The sequence below is a fragment of the Pipistrellus hanaki genome (assembly GCF_964339955.1).
Source record: "Pipistrellus hanaki genome assembly, chromosome: 7".
NCBI lineage: Eukaryota > Metazoa > Chordata > Mammalia > Chiroptera > Vespertilionidae > Pipistrellus > Pipistrellus hanaki.
This window is the reverse complement of record NC_140509.1, coordinates 69780189-69804347: the sequence shown is the minus strand read 5'-3', so window position 1 is coordinate 69804347 and position 24159 is coordinate 69780189. Positions and strand designations below refer to the sequence as shown.

General features: G+C 37.4%; 1 protein-coding gene across 6 annotated transcripts in view; it reads left to right on the top strand.

Moving 5' to 3' along the window:
- The window catches only part of LOC311625391 (uncharacterized protein), a 160843-nt gene that overhangs the window by 119272 nt on the left and 17412 nt on the right, over positions 1–24159 (top strand). For 3 of the 6 annotated variants that reach the window (XR_014795491.1, XR_014795492.1, XR_014795493.1), the window contains 3 exons: positions 944–1031; positions 18122–18199; positions 23982–24119. The gene's annotated coding sequence lies outside the window, so the exon portion shown is untranslated. The remainder of the gene's footprint in view (positions 1–943; positions 1032–18121; positions 18200–23981; positions 24120–24159) is intronic. The other 3 variants (XR_014795489.1, XR_014795490.1, XR_014795494.1) reach the window with 1 other exon arrangement.

Sequence of the window (24159 nt, the reverse complement as noted above, 5' to 3'; positions counted from 1 at the left end):
AATGCATGCTTACAGAAGACAAAACTTTTGATGCATCAGAAATTGAAAATTCTTGTAGTTAAACCGAAATTAAATCAGTGATGACAGAGGGATTTGGGTGTGAAAGCTCCATAGTGGCGTGAGAGCAAGAAAATGGGTCAAGATCAAGGTGTTGCCAAGTTCAATTGGATCAGACACTCTCATAAGAAAACAAAACACTGGAGAAAACCAGATTACTCTTGGAATAGACCTGATCATGTCTATGAGAAAAGAAGAAAGCTAACACCTTTTAGCTAGAAGCAAATCTACAACTCTGTTTCTACATGTCAATGGCCACCGTGATAAAACATTGTACTGATAAAAATTGTTCCATAGAATTATCAAATTCTAGGAACTCCAAAATAAAATCTTTCTGTGGAAGCTTGTTCACGCCTTAACTTTTTTTGGATTCTGCACATCTGTGAAAGCACTTGAGAAATAACCTACATCTAGTATTGCCTTTACATGAAAGCTAAAGGGCCCTGCCCTTGGTCCTGCACTTCAAGCCCTGCATGTCACAAACATGTGATAATTAAACTTAGCAACATGAGTGCTTTTTTTTTTTTTTAAGTATATTTTATTGATTTTTTTTTTTTTTTACAGGGAGGAAGGGTAAGGGATAGAGAGTTAGAAACATCGATGAGAAAGAGACATTGATCAGCTGCACCCTGCACACCCCATGCTGGAGATGTGCCCACAACCAATGTACAGGCCCTTGACAGGAATCAAACCTGCGACCCTTGTGTCCACAGGCCGACGCTCTATCCACTGAGCCAAACCGGTTAGGGCAACATGGGTGCTCTTACTATGGATTCAGAACTCAGCACTGACACACCACAACCTGTAAGCATAAACACCTGTGTTATGATTGACATTGTTCAGACTCAAAGGAAAAGCTTGTATCTATCTTGTGCTTTGTGTCTAGAAAAAGTGATTGTATCTGGATGGCTGTTGCTGTTGAAGAGAGAAACTGCTTTGGAGTGGAGGCAAGATTGGAATAGCAGAAGCCCTAGGTAAGAGAAAATATATTAACTAATTTATCAAATCCCTCCTCTCAGATAACATAAGTGCATATTCATGATTTTATAACAAAGTGTTGTTTCCCAGTAATGCCCAGCCAACATTTTTCTTGTTATTCTTCATGTTCTAATTTGTGGTTAAAGAGATACATATTACTGTGGTATTCATAAGAGTTGCATACAGTAACTATGGAACATTTTGAAATGTTAAAAATTCCTATCTCTCTTAAATTTCTATATCTATTTTGTTCATCATCAAAATATAATTGGACCATCAACAGAACACTCAGACATGCTCAATAAAAATTAATCACTTGTCTTTGAAATTTGCCTACTTTGTCATATAAGAAGCATAGATTTATATATATTTCCAATTTTATCATTATGATAATTATATATCAAGATAAGAAAATAAAACATATGTTTGCAATGTATTACCTTTTTTTTTTAATAATACATATGGCCCTAGCTGGTTTGGCTCAGAGGATAGAGCATTGGCCTGCAGATTGAAGGGTCCTGAGTTCAATTTCAGTCAAGGCACATGCCCAGGTGGAAGGCTCTATCCCCAATAGGGGGCATGCAGAAGGCAGCTGATCAATGATTCTCTCTCATCATTGATGTTTCTACCTCTCTCTCCTTGGAAATCAATAAATATATGCATTTTTTAATATTAAAACATATAGTATGTTGGCCTGTAAACTTGAGCCCTGTAATCCTTACTTCCATGTGAACATGCTTGACCCAGCACAATCCAAGTGGCCAGAGTTAGATGACCTGATGTACTAGCACTGGGATTTCAACAAGGAAAGGAAATGATGTCCTCATAACCTGAAAATATCTTACTATTCACTCAGAAAATATTGTTCCATGCCTTAGGCTCTAGTGATGTAGTTTCCTTTCTAAAGAAGATATTCTTTTCCTGGAAAAATAAGTCATTTTTAATTTTTTGGCCTTGACAAGGTTTTGTCATTGAATTTCCATGCCATGAATTCTAATATATACCATGTGCAGAACAAATTCTGGTTCTATGTAGAGAAACAGCTAGGGAAATCCTCCCTTTTCAAAGTCACTTCTTACTATCCACAACACATTGCAATAACTCCACCTCTAATTTAACAGGACTCTAGAAATATTGTTGTATGAATTGTGTGTGGCATAATAAAATAGGTGTCAAATTAGTGTTTGTATGTATACATACCCCTTATACAAATATATATGTACACACACACACACATATATATATATATATATGTTATAATATACTAGAGGCCCAGTGCACAAAGATTCATGCAAGAATGGGCCTTCCTTCCCCTGGCTGCCAGCACCACTTTCATGCCAGCTGGAGCCACCTTTTCAATCCAGCCCAGAGCTGCCTTTCTGCCTTCCCATGCTGCCCAGAGGCTCTGAGTCACTCGGGCCATACAGGACACCTGCATCATTATCATGGTGGTGATGCAAGTATCCCCTCCTGCCCCTGGTTGCTTGGCGTCTGCATATGCAAATTAACCCACCATCTTTGTTGGGCTAATTTGCATGCTTACTCCTGATTGGCTGGTGAGTGTCGTGAATGTATGATCAATTTTCAGCTTACTCTTTTATTAGTGTAGATAAAGTAAGATAATTAGAGAGGAAGGAAGTAACAATAACAACAACAAAAATAAAAAAACATACATATTAAATCTAGATTAGGAACTGACGTAGTGTCCAAAAAAGTTTTTTCTATAATACTAAGTAAAAGCCAGAATAGGGGTAGCATATATTCTTTCAAATAAGTGTTTGGGCTTTTTTGAATACATTCCAAGAACTGGAAGTGACAATTCCATAAGAAAAGTTAAGGAATCTTGAGTAGTGCTTTGAAACCAAACTTAGTAAGCCTTGCCCTTAAAACTATAACTCAGATCAACACTGCTAAAGATTCTGTGTTTAAAAGCTTCTGTGTTTAAAATATTCTGTGTTTATTCCCAACATGTTTTGGAAATTTAGGATAAACCACTCAGATATCTAAACTTTAAAAGAAAATGAAACATTTGGTTTTGAAACTATGTCTGGTTATTCCAAAAGTGCTGTGTGAAATACAGTATGTCAATAAAATAAAGAAGCCTGATTTCTAATTGTCTTAGTAGCACTCAATTGATTTATAACACCCAAGCTTTTCTAAAGGTGTTTAAAATTAATTGAATTTGAGAAAAAAACTGGCAGAAGTTTACATCATTGGTAGATAATTACATTGTCTGTAAACTAACCAGACTACTAATTTTCATGATGCTATCATCTGGGTAACAGAGAATGTCATCAGCTCTGCTTTGTTGTTGTTTTCTTTATTTCTTTTATTTGTCTTTTTAATAAATCCATTTGAATTAAAAACCCCATTGTAGAATTGTCAAAGTGAAAATGACCTTTAAATAAGATATTGATTGGAGGTCCTCTTTTTAGAGCACTCCATGCCTTTCCCTCTTGGGCTTATATCTCTGCTCTCTTCCTCCTAAACTCTAAGGGTCCTCACAAGATTTGCAGCCAGGGAAGCAGTGGGCAGCAGCAGCTCGTTCTGGGCTAACTCCTGAACTTGTCTCCATCGGCCATTTTTCTCTGACTTTGAAGGGAGCTAGCAGCAGTCCCATCTTGGCTCACTTCTGACACTGTGACTTACTTCTCAGTGAATTTATGCAGCCCATGTGGCCCACCTCTTTCCTATAAAGTTTCTAAAAACCAAAGTAGCCCTGCCGAGGCTCTTTCCTGTTGATTCTTCTATCCTTAGCCCTTCCTTCACTTCACTTCACTGTCCCCAGCTATAATAAACATATTCTCAAAATAAAATAGAAAGATATTTGTTGCTATTTTGTTCTGCATAAAATTGCAATCATACCTAATAATGAAAATCAATATCTATCTAATTATTTCTCCCTCTTCTAGTTTGCAATTCTAAGCCCCCTAGTTTCTCTATGTCTTGTCTCCCTTTCTCTTAAGACATTTTATATGTTTCTTAGTTTTCTGATTCTTAAGTCATATGTGTTTCTTGATCATTAGTTTGTCTGTCCCAAGCTATTTTAGAGGCATTTACATCTACTTTATTTTTATCCAACTTGGTTTGGACTTCACTTTTGGTGCTTTTCTATAAGAATTCTCTGCTTTCTGATTTCTTTTTGTTAGTAAAAATAAATGTGGCTTTTACTAGTATGTATTTGATTATTGGGCCCTTCTGCCAATTTTATCCTGTCTATTCATTTCCTTTTTATTCTTGAAATCAATGTGTTTACTTCTGACTTGAATGTAGCTATCAAAGCTTAGTCTGGTGGACCATTTGATTACCCAATGTCTTTAGCTTGTTTTTTCTCCATTGTCTACCCTAAACCATGCCAGATTTGACAACTAGGGGCTCCCAAATAAAGAAAACTGTGATTCTATATTTCCCTAACTAAAAATCTTTAAAAATAAATTTTAATACCTGCATGTCTAGATTGACCTCACCAACTTTGTCTTCTTTTCAGATTTTGTCTTCTTTCTTCTAAATAGTTACCTTCACTTAGAAAAAATATACTCTTCTTTGGATCATGCCCTCCAGAGACTCCTTTGGCTTTTGGAAATGAATCACGTGGACCTCTCATTCCTCTTTAATCCATTCACACATTGTTCCAGCCAACAAATCCATGATGAATTTTAGTTCAGGTTCACTTCCTTCACCTTGAGAATGAAATTAGGAAGAAAGACACTGTCCTGTGTTGCCTTTTTACTTGGGAAATTTATTTTCTTGAAGTGTGACCTTATTCAAATTCACTTATGTTCCCCCACCTTTCACCTCTTTTAGACAGATTCTCCATGTGTCCAGGTCTCAGCCCAGACCAATACCACCACTCAGCTATGGTTTCAAAACTCCACCTACCACCAGTGAAGAGCCTCAAGTGCCACAAATACTGTAACCTATCTCCTGTCAGATCTTAGGACAGTTCTATAGATGTTGGTATATAAACATCTTAGCTCTCAAAGTAGGTTATAAATCCCTCTAGGACAAGAACTATGCATGTTTTCTTGATTTTTTTAACTAAACATCACACCCAGTCAATGATAAGATTAATTTAAAGCAGTGGTTCTCAACCTTTCTAATGCCACGACCCTTTAATACAGTTCCTCATGTTGTGGTGACCCCCAACCATAAAATTATTTTCGTTGATACTTCATAACTGTAATTTTGCTACCATTAATGAATCGTAATGTAAATATCTGTTTTCCAATGGTTTCGGACCCTGTGGGTCGCGACATTAGAAAGGTTGAGAACCACTGATTTAAAGAGTTGTGACCAGCACTAAAAATAAAGTATAAACAAAGAAAAAAATATCCCAGTGGATTACTTCCAGTAAAGGTAGGAATTGTTTTGGGAAATGTTTTAGTGTGCACTGAGTCATAACCAAATTTGAGAACCGTTGCTCAATAGATGGTTGGCATTTGATCATTTACGCTGTTAAAAGAAGAGTTGAGGAAAGATTTGGAAGAACGCTGTATATGAAATTGTAAGGGTCTTCTGGTGCCTCTTGCTCTTTGGCCCTTCAGTTTAATCAGTTGGTTGTCTCATGAGTCTGGTTGAGCACCTCCTTCCCTTATTCAGAATGTCTGGATGAGCCATGAACTCCTTGTAGGATTTCACATGCTCATGTACACCTCGGGGAGACACAATCCATAAATCCCACTATGGGCTTTTAATCATCCAAATGGGAAGTTAATTATTGTAGACATACACTGCTAAATTTCATAACCTTCTAATTATTTCATAGTGTTCATAGAGTGCCTCCTCCTCTGTGCCATGCTTATGTGGACTGAAATCCGATACAGGTTATACCTTAGAATAGCTTATGATTTAATGCAGGAGTTGACAAATTACAGCCCATAGCCCAAATCTGGCTCACAGTCTGTGGGGATAAATAAAGTTTTATTGGAACTCACCCAGGCTCATTCATCTGTGTTGTCTACAGATGCCTTTGTGCAGCCACAGGATTGAGCAGTTGCAGCAGAGACCATATGGCCCAGAATGGCTAAATATTTACGGAAACATTATCTAGGAAAATGTTTGCCAACCTCTGATATAGTAAAGCATCAGAATTTAAAATAATACATTTTTCCATGAGATTCTATATGTAAAAGTGACAGACATGTCAAGAGAAATGTTATATTTTCCTTATTTTTATAACAAAACCTAGACAACTAGTTGAATGGGGCAGACTTAAGAGGATTCAGGAAATGGCCCCTTTTGAAAAGTTGGTGAGAAAAATATTATAATCTTAATGAAATGACGTGCCGTGTTTTTCTGTCTAACACATATATAATCACCCTGCTCAGAACTTAGAGGTCTGACTGCAAAGTGCTAATATCATCACAAAATATCCCAGAGCTAAGTCAGCTGAGCATTACATCAGAAATCACCAAGGGCCTGCCTATTAGCTGGTTTGTAGCCCATCGTCACCATATACTTAGCGCCAAAATTTTTGAGCAACATTAATTGAATACATTAATTTAATTGCACATTAAAATATGGGTCTCCTGATACTCTTTTAAAAATCACATTTGGCAGCTCTGGGCCTCCATTCCTGCCTGATGACAACCTGCTGGAGCCGAAAGCAGCTTCCGTCTTTGGACCTGACGTATATGCTCGATTACCCCAGGCTGCTGCTCCCTGACTCAAGATTGTCAGTTGCCATTTACAACAAGTTTAAACTGTTATTTCCCTTCACACAGAAATTTCTCCAGCTATTTTATTTTAAAAGTAGTATAACAAGATTAACCAAGAAGATCATATGTCAAAAAAAAGATTTTCATATATATATTTAATATGCTAGCAAAGGGTATGCAAACTTTACTGACATACAGGTTTGTTTATTTTAAACCCTTGAAGAAATGGTCTTTTAAGACTAATGTGTTACACCCATAAAGAAAAAAAACAAAAAACTTAGAGCTGTGATCCTCAAAGAGCTATGAGCCACAGAAAATGTTCAACGTAAACTATTAAAGTTTGGAGGAAAAATATTAGAATTTACATGTTATATCCTTTTTCATTTGTATTTTATGTATTTTGTAAGTTTATGATATAGTAGAAAGCAGGACATATATCTGCATAAACACACACACACACACACACACACACACACACCCATAGATATCTGCACTGATATTCAAATTTATTTCATTCATCAAGTTTTGGGGACCCAGAAAGGATCTGGAAGATTATCACATCCAAACTTTCATTTTCCAAGAATCTGAAGCCCCAGGAGGTGAGACAGGCATGTTAGTGACAGCAGCCAGCTCACTCCCAATTCTCATTCCATCCCCTTTCCATAGCGCCACACTGCCTGCTTTTTCTTTACGAAGGCCTCCTCCATGAGAAAACGAGGCCAATTCCCCTGAAATAGCTGGGCAACTTGGAGGAAACTGACAGATTTCTTCCTCCAGCGTAGCACACATTTCAACCAGTGGTACCTAGAATAGTTTCTCTTTTTGTGTGAAAAATGGCATCCGATCAATTTCCCCACTGCCCGTGGAGGCCGCCTGCTTTTGCCACATCTCATTGGCCAGCACTCATTGGCCAGGGTCTGCCTTCTTTTCCTGTGGAAATAAAATATAAGGGCAGGAGAAAGGACATATTTGGTAATGTTACGCTCTTCAGCTTCCTGCTCGGGGCTGTCTCAGCTGAAAAATGTCAAGGGAAAAAATATCCCTCCAACTTGGAATGAATTCCAGACAGACCCTGATGCCTGCAAATTTGTCAGAGGGAGCCAAGTCCAGGAAAGCAGAACATGAAGAAGGTTCATTATTCGACTTCAAGAGACGCTCAAATAATCAGACACTCTGGTATTTATGATTTTCCCCATTTCAGATGGCTGTAGTTCACAACATTCCCCTCCCTTTACCGCTGATTCTGAGCTTCCTTTTAAATTAAACCTCAACAGTTATAAAAAGACTTTCACATTGCTTGGAACCACAACCACTACTGGAAGACACTGTTCGTACAAGACTGTTTGGGGCTGGAGAAGGGCCGCTCCTTTTGATTATTAGTCTGGGAGGGCAGGCCAGGAAGTCAGACTCACTTCACCTTGACCACGCCGCGGTCCCCATCGAGTCCGGGCATCTGTGCCAGGGCCCTCTGACGCTCACAGTGTTTCATACAGTGATCTTTACTGAAACGTGGCTATTTTGTTCCACTGGCTTCCTTTTTTATTTTAGCTTTGATTTCCATGGGGGGGAATGGAATAGCCAGAAAGTTTATCCTTATAATCCCATTTTGTGAATATACCAGAACTGTTTGTGAGGCTGAGTTTTTGGGGGGAATCTTAGTATTTTCCTGGCATTCAGCACTTTTTCTTTCTCTTGTAAAACCATTGCCACATGCTGGCAAAAAGGTAAGGAAACAGAATTTGTAATCCAAACCTCATTAAATTGCTACATACACATTTTCCCTTCTACGTTTTGCTCTTCATTTCATAAGTGCCATGATGTTTGTTTGTACTCGGTCTCCCCGAATCCTTATTTGGGTTCTCCAATCTGCACAAAGTCATCCAAATCTCAGTTTTAGCAACCGGTGGAAGTGTCCACAGGAGGAGCAGGGTGTTCAGTCTTAACATGTGGTCTCAATGAATAAGGGTCTTCTTTTTCCTTTTTTCTAAACTGTCCAGAATCTCTACTCTGGTTTTGCTCCTCAACAGTCCAAGGTTTGTGCAGCTTCCATGGTGATCAATTGTTAGGTCATAAACATTAGATTGTGGCATCACCGAATGAGTCAGTGGGGAGGAAGCTGGGCTGGAAATACAGCTGGGAGCCTCTGTTGACAGACGGGTGCCTTCTTAATCATGGCCTCCTGGGCAAAGGGAAAGCCTGCCTGCACTCCACCCCACCCCGCCTCTCACCCCAGCACTGATTCACAAACCTGGACTGCTCTGGAGAAGGCCGGGAAAGCCCATCCTGAGGGAATACCATGTTTTCCTCCTCCAGGCTCTCACAGGACACCCACACAGCTAAGAGGGACAGGTGAGGGAGTGAGAGAGCTTTTTCTGGGTACTTGGTTGAGTGTCAGCAAAGTAAACCAGCTCCCATGCTCTTTCCAAAATCCTACATGGTTCTTTTTTAAACAGCTTATACTAGCATTCTGTTTCTCAATACATTCATTAGTGATAGAGATACTGCTCCATTGAATCTGCCTTGTCTATAAAATGGGCCTCGATAGAGCTCACCTTTTAGAAAGCAGAAGGTAGGACTAGACAATATCATTAGGCTCCCTTTCATCAATGTTTCATGTCTCTATGAAGCACTGGTGCTACTGAAAAGATTATCATTATACTGTATTTTGTAGCACAATTCCCTGAGCCCATATTTCATTTGAGAAGAATGTGTTTAATATTTCCAAATGTGCAGTTTCAGAGAGCATCGTGTCAAGAGCTGCTGTGCACTAGGCTGCTCGGAGACTGGCCATCCAAAGAAACAATGCCCTTCCCTGTGTCCACTATCAAGAACTGCTCAGTATTCCTGCCAGCCTGTTAGCCTTTATCTCCCAGTCATTTTAGACCCGAAAGAGAACATTCCAACAGGAGGTCAGCCTCTATCATTTCACAGGAATGCAATGTAAGACCACAGTAACCCTAGTACAAACAAATTTACCATGGCTCAGATTTGTAAGAGATAGCACTTGAATGGTCTGCCCAGTTATATTCTCTCTCTGCTAAGGAGAAAATAAATGAAAATAAGTTGAGAATCCAGTTTGGGGGGTGGGGGTGAGGAGATTCAGGCCAGACATAAGGAAGGACTTCTGGCATTAAGGATACAGAAGAAGTTATGATGTTGGCCTCATAACTTCTTGAAGATCAGCCTGGAAGAGCATATTTGAATGATTAAGATGTGGTTCCGACTGGGAAGGAAGGGCTAGATTATATGATTTCCAAGGTTTTCTTCAAAATACAAGATTCTCAAAGTTGTTGAAAACTGACTCCATGCATTACTCACTGCTATTAAGATTGTTGTTCATAACCAGGCTACTTTTATATAACAAAGTCAGATTCCCCCTGCTTGGCAGAGATAACTGAGGACTTGTTCATTCCATTGCTCTTGTTTCACTGATGAGAAAACTAGGCATGGAGAGGGTCCCTGAGAGCCAGCAGAGGAGCTGGCCTAAAACACAGACCGCCTTAGCTCTGTGCTGTGTACTTTACTATGCCATATTTTCACCAATCATATCAATCTAAGATGTCTCTCCATCTTTATAAGAATTTTATTTCATGAGCAGTAGTAGGACAGAAATATGAGAATCTCTGGGAATTGGTGTGACTAAATAGAAGCATAGTTTAGGCAAAGTACAAAAGAGGAAATGCTATTTAGATGAGCTCATTTCTACTTACTAAAAAAATTAAAAAATTAAATTCAAGATCCAACAACTTTTTCCTTCACTTTAGCCCAACATTAGAGGCTTACACAGAAACTCCCTAAATAAATCTGTTTCATGTATTTCTTCTCCTCAAACTCAGGAATTTCTTTGATATCTAATCTCAAGTTCATTAACTTCCCATAGAAAAGGTTCTATTTTATCTCTCCAAAATGCAAAATTGTACCTCCATTTATAATCCTTTAAATGGATAATGCTGCCTGATCTCAGAAGGCATTCAACAACTTTAATTTTTAAAATATAAATTCTTCCCTTCCTTCCTTCTTTCCTTCCTTCCTTTCTTTTTCTTTCTTTCTCTCTTCCTTCCTTCCTTTCTGTCTTTCCTTACTGCCTTCCCTTTCCCCCTTGCTCTTCCCCCCTTCCTTGCTTCTTTTTCCTCTCTCTCTCTCTCTCTCTCTCTCTCTCTCTCTCTCTCTCTCTCTCTCTCTCTCTCTCTCTTTTTACATTAGAAGGTAATCTGTCCACTTCACACAAAAATCCAGTTGTTCCTGTTTTCTTTATGAAAGCTGCATTGAAAGGGTTTCCTCAACTCTACTATACTACCCTGTTTCCCCAAAAATAAGACAGTGTCTTATATTAATTTTTTCTCCCAAAGTTGCGCTAGGTCTTATTTTCAGGGGATGTCTTATCTTTCCATTCGCTAGGTCTTATTTTCGGAGGATGTCTTTTCGGGGAAACACGGGTAGATCAGAAGTAGTCATGCCTAACAGATTCATTGCCTTATGAATGAATTTAAGAGTCAACATTTTTAATATGTGCAAGTAAAATAGTTGTATTAACAAAATTCTCACCTGAAGCTGATACTAAATTACATCTCTTATCTGTTTTAATATTTTTTAGATTTTTTTTGTTAGGCAAAAAAAAATCATAATTTTAGTGGACTCCTCATACAGTCTGTATAGGTAGTTTCTTAGTTGGTTTGATTTGAAGGTCTTCAAAAGCCTTTCTTATCCCAAACATTTCTTCTGCTGATCAGTCAGCAACTGAAATTCCAATTAATGGCTCTATTGTTCAGGTCAAGACATCCTCTCCAGAAAACTCTGCCAGTTGGCCTCTTGGCAGTGTCTAAGTATTAACCCATTAGCACCCATGAATACATTGGATTTATATCCTTGATCTCTGTGGGACAAGGGAGAATTAAATTTTAGTAGTAAATATAAATGGTTTTGATTGATTATGCTGGGAAAGAAAGTCCAGTTTGGACAATAGCTATGGAAGATTAAGATGAGAATAAGAGAGGGTGCCAAAGAGACCATTACTGAGTCATAGTTTTCTCTTAACCTCTTTTGGAGGCTTCATTTATATTACCAGTATATTAAGAATCCTTAATACATTTATTTCTTTTCTCAAAAGTTTTCACTGCCTTGAATCAATCTGATTCTTCAGATTGAGTCAAAATATAAGCAAAGTGTCATGAAATGAAGGTTTGCTAAATCCAGAAGATTCTTGTAGAATACATGTGTGTAAGAAAAAATAAGAATTTTAGAGGGCAAAATAAGAGGTCAAGTAGTCAAATTTCACAATGGTTTACATGTATTAGAGGAGACAACGAGGGGTAGAATGTAAAAGAAGAGGGAACTTAGGTCATTTTTTTAGGTTAAGCAAAAACAACTTGGGAAAACGAAAGGACTAGAAACACCAGTATACAATGAACATATATTTTAATTCCAGAGATGTCCTCTTAGAAAACAAATTTCAATTCAGCCCAGTTAAGAGACCAGTGTAGCCTGGCTTTCACTGTCATTCGTTTTAGATAACCAACAAAATATGTTTCAATATACATGCACTTTTATTCTCTTGTGTGTGTTAAAGTTTATTATGGAAGACATAGATTAATCCTGAGCTATATATTATATTTCTAATGTTCCCTTGAATGAAAAGTGATCATAGAAAGCTATAATTGACTATTTATGTCAAGCATTCTAGTGCTATGCAACCACTGTTTTCCAGAATTTTTTTTGGGGGGGAAAGGATTTTTTCTGGGAACAAAATCCTTGTAGAGGTTGGATTTTAGATCATGGTTAAACCCTGGCAATTTCACTGTGGAGTGGTATTGAAAACATTGTGGTGGGTTGGTGTAATTTTAAATAAAGCTATCATTGCTTTGGTCTTCTTTCCCAATATAGAAAGCTGGATACCACCTACATAGTTCATCAAGAAAATAGTAGCAAGTCTAAACTATTAAATTCTACTTTTGAATTATGGTGTTACAGTAAAAACTTCAATGATTATTTTTTCATCAAAATTTGAACATATGCAAAACACATTCATTGAGGAATCATATTGCTAATGAATTATTGGTTCATTCATTTGGCAAATGGTATTTGTAACAATTCTGTACATATTAAATTGTAGTCAATGTTGTCTAAAAAAACAGAACAGGATGTATGTGTACATATACTACAAGAGGAAGGGACAGAGGGGAAGAGGGAAGTAGGGAGAGAGAGAGAGAAAGAGAGAGAGAGGCAGAGAGAGAGATTGAGATTTTTAGGAATTGGTTCACATGATTAGCAAGTCTAAAATCTACAGAGTAGCACGGCAAGCTAGAGACCCAGGGAAGAATTATAGTTTGAGTTTAAAGAAAGTCTGCTGGAAGAATTACTTTTTTCCTGGGAGTTCAGTCTTTTTCTACTAAGGCTTTCAATGGATTGGATGAGGCCCATCCACCCCATGGATGATAATTTGCTTTACTCCAAGTCTGCTGATTTAAAGGATAACTTCAGCTTTAAAATTCCTTCACAGAAACAGCTAGAATAATGTTTGATGAAATATCTGGGTAGCATGGCCTAGCCAAGTTCACATAGAAAATTAATCGTCGAATAAGTGCTAGAAACAATATTAAGCACTGTGGAAAGCACTGTTATCTCAGAGCCTACATGTTGGTGGCATTGAGATGCTTGAGACATGCTTGTTGCCACTGACTTTAAAAAAAATACCCAAAATTAAATCAATTCATAGTATTGTTACTTTTATCTGATGAGGATGATAATCATGGTGATGGTGATGATGGTGATGATAGTATAGGATTACCCAGACTAAGAAAACTAATGCAAACTAGTAATTATACAGCGAATTAGATTATTGAGTGATGGCAAACCTGGGATCATAAGACTGAAGAACAAAGCCTTTTCTTTATTCTACTAAAATTTAGGAGTAGAGATTATGACATGATATGACACTTTTCCTGACACTATTAGAAAACTATGCAGTACATCTCTCTGGGCGGAATCAGACTGGCAGGCCCTTGATAAAGGAGTAGATTGGCTGTAATACCAAAGACTTATATGACATATTTATCGCTCGCTGTTTGTTTACCTGAAAAGGGAAATATCTGAAAGCCTGACGTAAAGATTACACATACTTTGGCCACACTAATAGGAAAATATTGGATTGACCTGAACCTTCTAACTTTTATCAAAGAACATTGTGTGCCCTTCCCATACCCGTTAGTGAAGGACAGAAATTTCCCATTTATTTTTCATTTTACTATTCTTTTCTTCTTCTTTTTTTTTTAATGGCTTATAATTATGTTTCTTCACTTCCTTATACCTGTTTTCAAGTGCTAAGTGAAGTCACTCCTTCACTTCTTACCCTGGGGGCAAAATGACAGACAAGAAATGGCAGTCATGGAATTTCCTTTAGACGTGACAGCAGAAATATCTCTGGAAATAAATGGTGGTCACGCACAGGTAGCTTCTTCAGGAGGTGACTTGGTATCTTCACAAGTTAGGCCCTGCCCCACCCATCTGGGATGAGCATGATTGGGCAGCCCTCCTCTTTGGGGGCCTATAATTATAGTACAAAAAATGAAGGTGCAGCTATGAAGGTAAACTTTGTCCAGCTCTCTCAAACACACACTATGACTTCTCCAAACTCCTTCCCCTTGGGGGAATATAATAGAAAAAGTCTTAGGATGCACAGGGAGAAATACATAGACCTGATAACATTGTTTCTTCTGAGGTGGGTAGCTGGGAATTCTGGGTAAATGCAGAGCAGAGCTTATTAGTACTTCTCAGTGTCCACTCCTTAACAATTGAAAATTTGCACATTTACCATATGTGTATATTGTCCCCTTAAAATTAGACACCTGCCCAGCTGGTTAATTAGCTAAATTAATTAAGACATAGTTAGTTTTTTAAAAGCCAAATAACTGGAAACACTTGAATCCTTTCTTTTTATTTATCTAACTTTGATTTAACTCTCAAATCAGTTATTTCTTATTCTCCTCCTCCCAACCCTCCAGAGAAATTCTGTACCAAGTAACCTTTGTTCTTCCTAGAACATGCCAGGCACATTCCTGCCTCAGGCTCTTTGCAAAAGCAATTTACAATGCCTGGAAAAATCTCATCTTCATTATGGCTCACTCCTTGCCTACTTTGACTCTTGGCTCAGTATTACATTCTCAGTAGGTCTTACCTTGACCAACCTATTTAAAATTGTAAGCTTATACCTTAAAATTCCCCATCCAGCCGGGACCGGTTTGGCTCAGTGGATAGAGCATGGGTCTGCAGACTGAAAGGTCCTGGGTTCGATTCTGGGCAAGGGCATGTACCTTGGTTGCGGGCACATCCCCAGTAGGGGGTGTGCAAGAGGCAGCTGATGGATGATTGTCTCTCATCAATGTTTCTAACTCTCTATCCTTCTCTCTTCCTCTCTGTGAAAAATCAATAAAATATATATATATTTTTTAAATTCCCCATCCACGTTTTTCAGAGTAACTATCTTTTTAAAAAAAATACCGTATAATGTATTTAACATCTTTATTGTCTGTATCCCAACAAAACTAACCTTCATGAGGGTTGGGATTTGTCTGTTTTGTTTACTGCTTTTCTTCAGCATCTATGTTCTGCCTGGTAATCATACGTTGTCATGAAATAATCTATATAATAAAAACCCAGTGATCATAATGCTGTAATGACTAAAGATCAGTCACCAAGAGGGACTTGACACTAAGTCCCACGGTGTGCAAGGTCTGTGTCTCATGGGATTTTGTGCATTGAGCCTCTAGTTGCTAAATAAAACAGAGAGAATAAATGAGTTTCACTCTCCAAATTGGTTATGCCTGTTTGATATTATTAAGTAATTTGAGACTGACAATGTAGTTTTTATTTCTATTAGTAGTTTTTAAGTTTTTGAAAACATTCTTTGATGTACATTTTGAAAAGAAATTCAAGAATAACCTCATTATTGCAGGACAAAGTATACTTTTTCTTTTGTTACTTCACAATTGTTCTACCTAGCTAATATCCTCAACTTTGTTAACAGTACTTTACAACCTAGATTATTGTTATTAATGTTTTTATTTATAGATTTTTAACTTCTGAGAATATATTGGAAATATTCTGTTTTGGACAATTTACCATAATTGTTTAGGTTTACCTATGTTTGCAACACATGTCACCTCAAGTAGATTGAATCAGTTAGAGTAGGCAAATAGTTACTTTAGGAAGAGAAATTTAGGACAGGGAATTAAGCACTGAAATAATAAATAATTCACTGTGAGAATAAGGGCCAGAGCAAGCTCTGCAGCCTTAGGGGAACACAGGAAGTTGCCAGAATCACAAGAGATGTCCCATTTCTCCCTGTCTCAGCAGCAGCCAGCAGCACCAAGGCAAGCTATTGATATTTGCAAGCAATTTCCGAGAAGCTGTTGTGAAATCTGCTATCTGTTCCAGTCCCTGCATCACCCACCTGTCCTACAGAAGCAGCAATGACTACTACTTCTTCCCTTCCTGTGGAATTGACCGTTCCCAATGTGCTTAGAGATACAAATAGGCAATGGATTACCATTATCAACCCCCACTGGTCTCTCGATACATAGATTTCCATATACCTCAAACCTAAAAGGAAGAGAAGGGAAAAATGCATAGTGAATTTCTTGTCAGAATTTCATCCAGATATTTCTTAACCCGTTTTAAATTTTTAGCATTTAAGCCAAGGGTGTTTGCTAGTTTATTTTGGAGGTCATTGCCATTAAGTTCTACTCATATGCACATTCTGTAGGTAAACCCCAGTGGCTGAGCACATTACATTCTTCCCCTGGTTCTTCCTGAAATTACTAGTGAACGAATACACCTCATTTCTGGTATACCTGTACAGAAGAACTACCAATGACGGAGTCAAGTGACAGCACCTGACCTGTGGCTGAATTATATTACATGTTTTACCCAAATGCTGGTCATGGCGGGCCATGAACATTTATTTCCTAAGCTAGTGATGCAGGGACTGAGTGAATGTGGGGAGAGGAAGAATTGGTACCAGTTTCTGCCTTCTGTGTTTTTTGCCACCTTCAAAAGCCTGTCAGCTGGTGCAACTGCACCTTTAAGACAAAGATATGATATCCTGGGCTTTAGTCTAAGTGGTACCACACGTGCGAAGAGCCACAGCTGCTATTTGTTGTGCTTCTTGCTGTTCTTGGCTCTGTTGCAGTGCCTAAGGGTGGAATAGATTTCTACACATGGAATGTGGCTTTCTAATATTCATAGAACTTTGATCAGTGCAGACACTAATGATGATGACGCCTGTGTATTTGGAAAATAGGCAGATTCATTTTGCATAGTTTAATATATTTTTCTCAGAGTAAGGATTGTGCTAATAAATGAATAATATAAATTATGATATGGCATCATGTAGTTTGTATTTCCAGGAAATAATGAATACATTACCTATGCTTTTAACATATTTTTATATTTTCTAAAAGGAGGGAACATTTCTTCTTTACTTTGCTTTATGCTAATATTTATTTTGGCATATATGTAGGTAAATCCCATGAGTTAATCAGTCAGTAAATCAAAATTTATAATTAGTTTCCATTTCTAAGTAAAAGGATGATTTGTTCTGCATGTGTTGCCCCGAGTAATTGAAAATCATCACTAATTAGTTGGTGAGTGTGATCCCTCTCAAATATTTCTAAGCTTGGTTTGCAATAAGAAAATATGTTTGAGTCCAATCTATAGTCCATAGGATAAATGTCATATTTGTAGTCTATTTTAAACTTAACCAAAAGTTCCTTTTTTTATTGGTGACATTTGCCAGTGCTATAAGGATAGGAGAAGAAACAGAGAGACAATTATATATATGGTCCAGCCAGAGTTCATAATTTAATAGGATGGAACATAAACATCCTATAGAGCACTCTCAATGAAAACATAGACAAATAAATACATAGCATGTAGTTTTCAACCCTGGTTGCAAATTAAACACTTGGGGAGCTTTTCAAAAGTATCAATTCCAAGTCCCAAATAAAGCCTTCAAATTCAGTTGGTCCTGAGCAAAATCAAGGAATGATGCTTTATGGAAGCTTCCTATATGATTCTAATGTTTAGAGTTAGACTCACTAATATAAGGTATTTTGAAATCTTAATTCCAAGAAGATGATAAAATAGGTAGGGTGATTAATTTCAGATTTCTCCAGAGCAGGTTCATAGAGGATTTGAGCTTAAAAGTAGGGTTTTAAAAGAAACATGGATTGGCATGGAAAAGTGTGTTTCTTTTAAAATATATATATTTTTTAATTTGGGGCATTTTCAAGTTTTACAATTTCATTCAGCTAAAAATAGAATAATTAATTTGTGAGATGATGATCTCTGCCTCTTTTCTCTCTCAATATTTCTACTGGATGTCAATCTGGATTGAATTTTCATATCTACGTTCTTTCGGAAAACTATGACTTCAGTCAGCAATTTGCTGGAACAGCTCTCAGTGGCTCATCAAAGTGCATGTCACTTCCCAAGTCTGTGTTCAGGAACATCAGGTTGGTAGATTGAAATGAACTGTGATAAGAATATTTACAACATGGAAATTGGCCAGTGTTAAGAATCAGATACTCTCTCACCCCAGAGATGATTTAAAACACTTAATAGTACCCAAAACTGACTTCAGTGGAAGAGAATTATAACACATAAGTTGATATTTTAGTTCTTCATCTCAGATATCTTAAAATTATATCTCAGTATTTAAGTATCTGTTAATCTGGAGAAAATTAAGCCAACATTTTACAAGAGTGCCTCTTCTGTATTTTTTATTTCCTGTGAAATTCCCCTTCTCATTTTATCCTTTCAACCCAAAACCAGAAATTCTCACGTATTCTATGCTGACAGGGGGTTTACTTATGTTAGCTTAAGAATGATTTTGTTTTCTCATGCCTGCCTTCATACCACCCCATACCACAGGTTGCAGTTTTTTACTTTAAGCTCCACAGCAGTCCTTTTTTAGTTTGATGAGAAAAGATAACCAAGAAAATAAATTAGGAGTCTTATGATTGACCCTATTTTTTTGTTATTCAAGGAAACCCAAATGAAGCAAAATAACCATTATTTGCCAAGGAAAACATTTTCAACCATTTCAATTACTGTTTTAATTGGCTGGGTCTGGCTGCCAGATTATCCTCTAATCTCTACAAGAATGTTATTTGGGGAAAGTTTGTATGTCCTGCATGGAAGCCACATTCATCCCTTCCACGCATTCTGGTTGGAATAACTTTCTCAGCATACTGGAATCATATTAGAGTAAAATTGACAGTTCCTGGAAAAACATAATCCATATCATATAAAAGCCTAATTACTCTCAGCATATTATTGAAAAGTCTGAAAAATGTTGTGTGACTAAGTTCAAGATAAAGAAAAGTGATGATACTAAGATATTTGTATAACAAATGCCTCTAGATAATGTGCAGGCATGTGTATGTGTGATGATTGCATTTGTGTATGTGCATGTATTAACAATGCAAAAGAAGGAAGAAAACGCAGTTATTTGGATGGTCTCATGAAAGCATGTTGGGGCGTGGGATGTGTTTTATGAAGATGACACTGAGAAACAGGGCCAGCTGCTTATCAGATTTTTGGGTTTAGAGACAGGAACAGGCCTTTCTTTTTTGCTTGTTTTATTGAGTCTTAAAAAGATTGATATGGACACTAGATTATCCCATTTTTAGTTTGCCATTTTCAATGTGTTCCCATTCAAGTGGGATGAAGAGCTACTGTGTACAATATTTTTAAAAAGTTATTTGTAGTCAGATTTTACAAATTGACTCAAAGAAATGCATAAAAATTATATGTGTGGCTATAACAACCAGTTGGGTTTTTACCCTAGACTAGTATCTTCATTAAAGTTGGGTTGTTGGCACTATATTTAGATTATAAAATTTAAACTAACATAAAAGGCTGTTAGCATCTGTTTCATATGTTGGGACAAGGCCACCATGAAGGAGTGTGCCATTAAAAATCCATGAAAATGCATTCCAGGGGTGGCCTCTGCAGCTCATATCGTCCATCCTCTAAAACCTTACTCTTCCAAGGACTGTCCCTGAGCAGCAGCACCTCTTAGAACCTTTTAAAAATGTAGATTCTTAAACCCTTTCAGACCAACTAGTTCAAAGACTGTATTTTAGCAAGGTTGTCTGATGACTTATATGAGTAATAAAGTTTGATAAGCACAGGATTAGATTGTCTTAATTATTTGTCTAAGAAGCTTGGCAGCCTTGGGCAAGATGGTCCTTCTGAATTTCCAAATCTATAAAACATCATTTTCAGAAGACATTAATATCATAAATATTAATGAATATTTAAACACAAGACTGCAAAGTGCTTGGGAAATGTTTACAATAAATATTAACTAACCCCTTTTCTCCCACCCTACCTCCAAGTTTCTTTTCCCTCCTCTCTACCTCTTTCTCTTAGTCGGCTCCTCTGTTTCTCTCTCTCTTTTTTAAAAGTCTTTATTGTTGAAAGTATTACAGATGTCCCCCTTTCACCCCCTCCCCTCCATCTAGTTCCCATCCTGTGTCTCTCTCTTTACCTACACTCCTTTCATTCTTCCCCTCACCTTCCCCATTCTTCCTGCTCAAACCATAAAAGCTCACAAACAAATATCACAAGTCAAAATTTAGATAGAATTCTAAAGTATCAAAAGACATCTTACCAACATTAATATACATTTTTTGACAAGAAATTTTTTCTTGAGCCACCAAGACTTCTGAAGAAGAAATCTCTGTTATAAACCCCCATATCATTTTATTGCTGAAAAAGGAGGAATGGGGTACATCTTCAGATAAGGTGGGGAGACTTTGGGGGTGACCACCACATGCTTATTGTTGCTTGGAGTAGACCCTTTTTTGCCTTCCATTTATGTGCTAAATGACATAGGATGCAGTCAGTTCGTTTTAGCTGAATTAGATTGTCCATGAGAATCAGCTTCTTTGGCTTATCACAAACTGTAAGCACCATTTTATAAACACTGCAGAAGAAATCTCTCTAGATAAATGTTAGTAGAGCAAGGATTTGGAGGACTCTAATGCCTTACATTGATATAGATCTTTCAGTTTTCATACTTTGAAAAAATAGTATTTTATAACCTAATAGTGACAGCCAATACAGAAAAATCAAAAAAAGTCACATGCAGTGAGTAGTATTCCTACAGCAGGAAATAATTATTGTCAGCAGTGTGGGAGTAGACTCATCCCAAAGTTAGCTGACTCCAGTGGATTAAGTTCACATCTGGCTAATAGACACTATCCAAAAATGAGTCTGGGAACGCAGGGAGGCGTTTGACAGTACTATGATTTTGTTCTGCCTTGGTGAGCATCAGCTGACAGTGCTTCATCAATGCTTTTATTATGACATCATTTTATGGACAATTTGTGGACTAAAAAATCCTAAAATCCCTGGGGTGAAGGGAAGTGTCACAGACATTTATGGGTTTGGATGCTCAGTGAGTAAACTATGGTTTTTAAGCAGTTCATAGGGCCTGAGAAATAGTTGGTCATGACCCAGGTCTCCAGCCTCCAGCCTGAGCTTTCTCGGGTGGAGTAGGAGACGTCTGGTCCCAATGTCCCTAATACAGTAGAGCAAATAAGGTTACTATGACAGGATATACTCTTGAATTGAACTCTTTTTCTTTTTTTTAAACCCTCACCTGACGTTATTTTTCCATTGATTATTGGAGAGAGTGGAAGAGAGAAGGAATGACAGAGAAATATTGATGTGAGAGAAACACACTGATGGTTGCCTCCTGCATGCACCCTGACCAGGGGCCCAAGCAGGGGAGAAGCCTGCAACCGAGGCACATGTCCTTGACCAGAATCAAACTCAGGACCCTTCAGTCTAGAGGCTGCCCTCTATCCACTGAGCCAAACTGTCTAGGGCTGAACTGGAGAATGTGTGAGGAGTCAGTAGGAGAAAATACTGATGCCCCATTTCATTGGTTCCAATTAATGCCCTGTCATAGCATTGGCATGCATGAGGCAAAAGTATAACCTTGCTATGGAAAAAAAAAAGAAATAAATTCAGGAAATTCTTAAGCCTTCATTATTATACTTTAAGCATTATATGGAAAGATACACTTTCAGCTCAGTATAGATATAGATAATGTATAGATATAATATGATTTAGATACACATACATATATAATCATATATATATATGAATATATATATATGAATATATATATATATATTCATGTATCATGGACACCCAAACTAGCTTCTCTGTATTAATTCTCAGGATTCTGTATGTTATATAAACTGGATTTATTTCCTTCCATCATGCATTTATTTTGGATTTCCACTACTGCCTCAGCCCAGTATTACTACCTCTCTGTACTTCTTTAAAACTACTGAAAAAGACATGGTTAAGTTTCTCTGAAAGAGACTAACATCCTCTGCTAGTTTTCAAGACTTCCTTTTCACCTCTTTTTTTTTTTTTTGCATTCCATTCCATCTTGTGTCATTATCATTTATATAGATGCTTGAACATATGGGGTGTGCATTTAAATATAAATTAACATTTTAAAGTGCTTTGTTAGCTTTTATTGTAGGCGAATTTGCCTGTGAAAGACTAAGCTGATCTGCATATTTCAGTTAAATTGGATTCTTTTTTGAGACAAAATACTACTAACCAAAATAGTATATGCATATATGTAGAGTCAGGTAAAGTAAGGGCTATGCACAGAAATGGTTGTATTTACAAATTGATCTCCAGTTCCACGATGCCCCCCTTTAGCAATAATATCCCTAAACCTCAAAATAAAACAATTTGGTATCTTCTGTATGGAGGGCTCATAAGGATAGTGCTTATGGCTAGCCGAAATTTTTCTAACTACATTCATTTCACTTTTGAGCTACATGATGTCAAGTTGTGCTGAACATAAAGAAATGAATGGTATTCCTTGATTAATGACATATCTAAGTGGACCTGTGGAGGAGACACTATTCCCTGATGTGACTACTGCCTGGCACTGCCGGACCTTCCAGCCAAGCCTGGGGCAGAACAGAAATTGCTTCCCCTAGATCCCCTCAGAGACTCTGTCCCCTCCTTTAAGCCCCATTGCCATGGTTCCACCCCTGGCAAGCATAGTAGTTGGGCAAGCTTGATAGGAATTTTCCCCTTATTTGGGATGATTATACCCCTACCCATCCTGCCCTGTCCTATATAACCCCTTAGCGCCTGCCCTGTTGCATGGAGAATAACTATGTCACCTTGTGGCTGCCTGGGACACACTTTCATATACTAGTGTAAACTCCCTTAATAAACTCTTAATGGAATGATAGAATTGTCAGCCTTTTCCTCTGCTCTCTCAGGCCTGGCAAATTTTATGTAACAGAACCATTTCAACATCAAACACATTTAACTTATCAAACATAAGCAGAACATGAGGTTCTTCTGGCAGTTACTAATGTGTATGTCTGACTGTTCACAATATATATATATTACTCCCTTAGGACACTGTCCCATGTGAATAATGTGAACATTACTGACTCCTAGTAAAAGATATTAAAGTACTGCACACCCTGTCAAGTATTAACTTACTATGTATGTGTGTGAAAGTATGACTAAACTTACAGTGCTGTTAAGAAAAAGACACCTCCTTAAAGAAAGGAACTTACAAATGAAAGTTCTAGCAGGGTGCTCATTCTCATATCGAATCTGTAATTTCCATTATGAATTATGGTCTGATTTAATGCCTGTTTTAAGGAAAAACATCACACCAAGCTAAGGTTTCTTTAAATGATAGATACAGAGGTTAGTGTTTCATCTAACAAGAATTCAGTGCAGTTTTTGATTTTAAATAAAACTGAGACAAAAGCAGTTAATACTTTATTGTCAGTCAAAGCTATTCTATGCTATCATACAATACCAGAACTATTTTAATATATATTTACACAGAAGAGTAAATATATTTCAGTGACAGGCAATGTAGCATCTTATGAAGAACATGGACTTTGGCCTTAGATTGCCCAGATTTAAACTATGATTTTGCCACTTTATAGCTGTGTAGCATTGGAGGATATGCTTAACCCAAACCTCAAATTCTTCCTCTGTAAAAAGAGAATAATAATACTTTTAAAAAAAAACAAAAAAAACAACTGTAGTGACACATTCAATAAAACACTGTTTGTAATGACAAAACTGGAAAACAATTTCAATATCCAATTCCAGTTGTATTTATCAGCTGTTGTCACAAGAATACATGTAAAAAACCACCTATAAACAAGTTATTTGCAACAGCAAACATTTATTCTAACACTCATGTGTCTGCAGGTCAAGTGAGATTGGTTGATTTAGACTACATTTGACTGAGACTTGGTGGGATTTGGCTCCAAGGTCCAGTTCGGGTTCAAATTTGTTCCAAGTGTGCTTATTTGGGAGCAGAAGCTGAAAGGACAGCAGCTACCTATGGTAAGTCTTTAAAGCGTTAGAGCCAAACTAATTTGGGCAA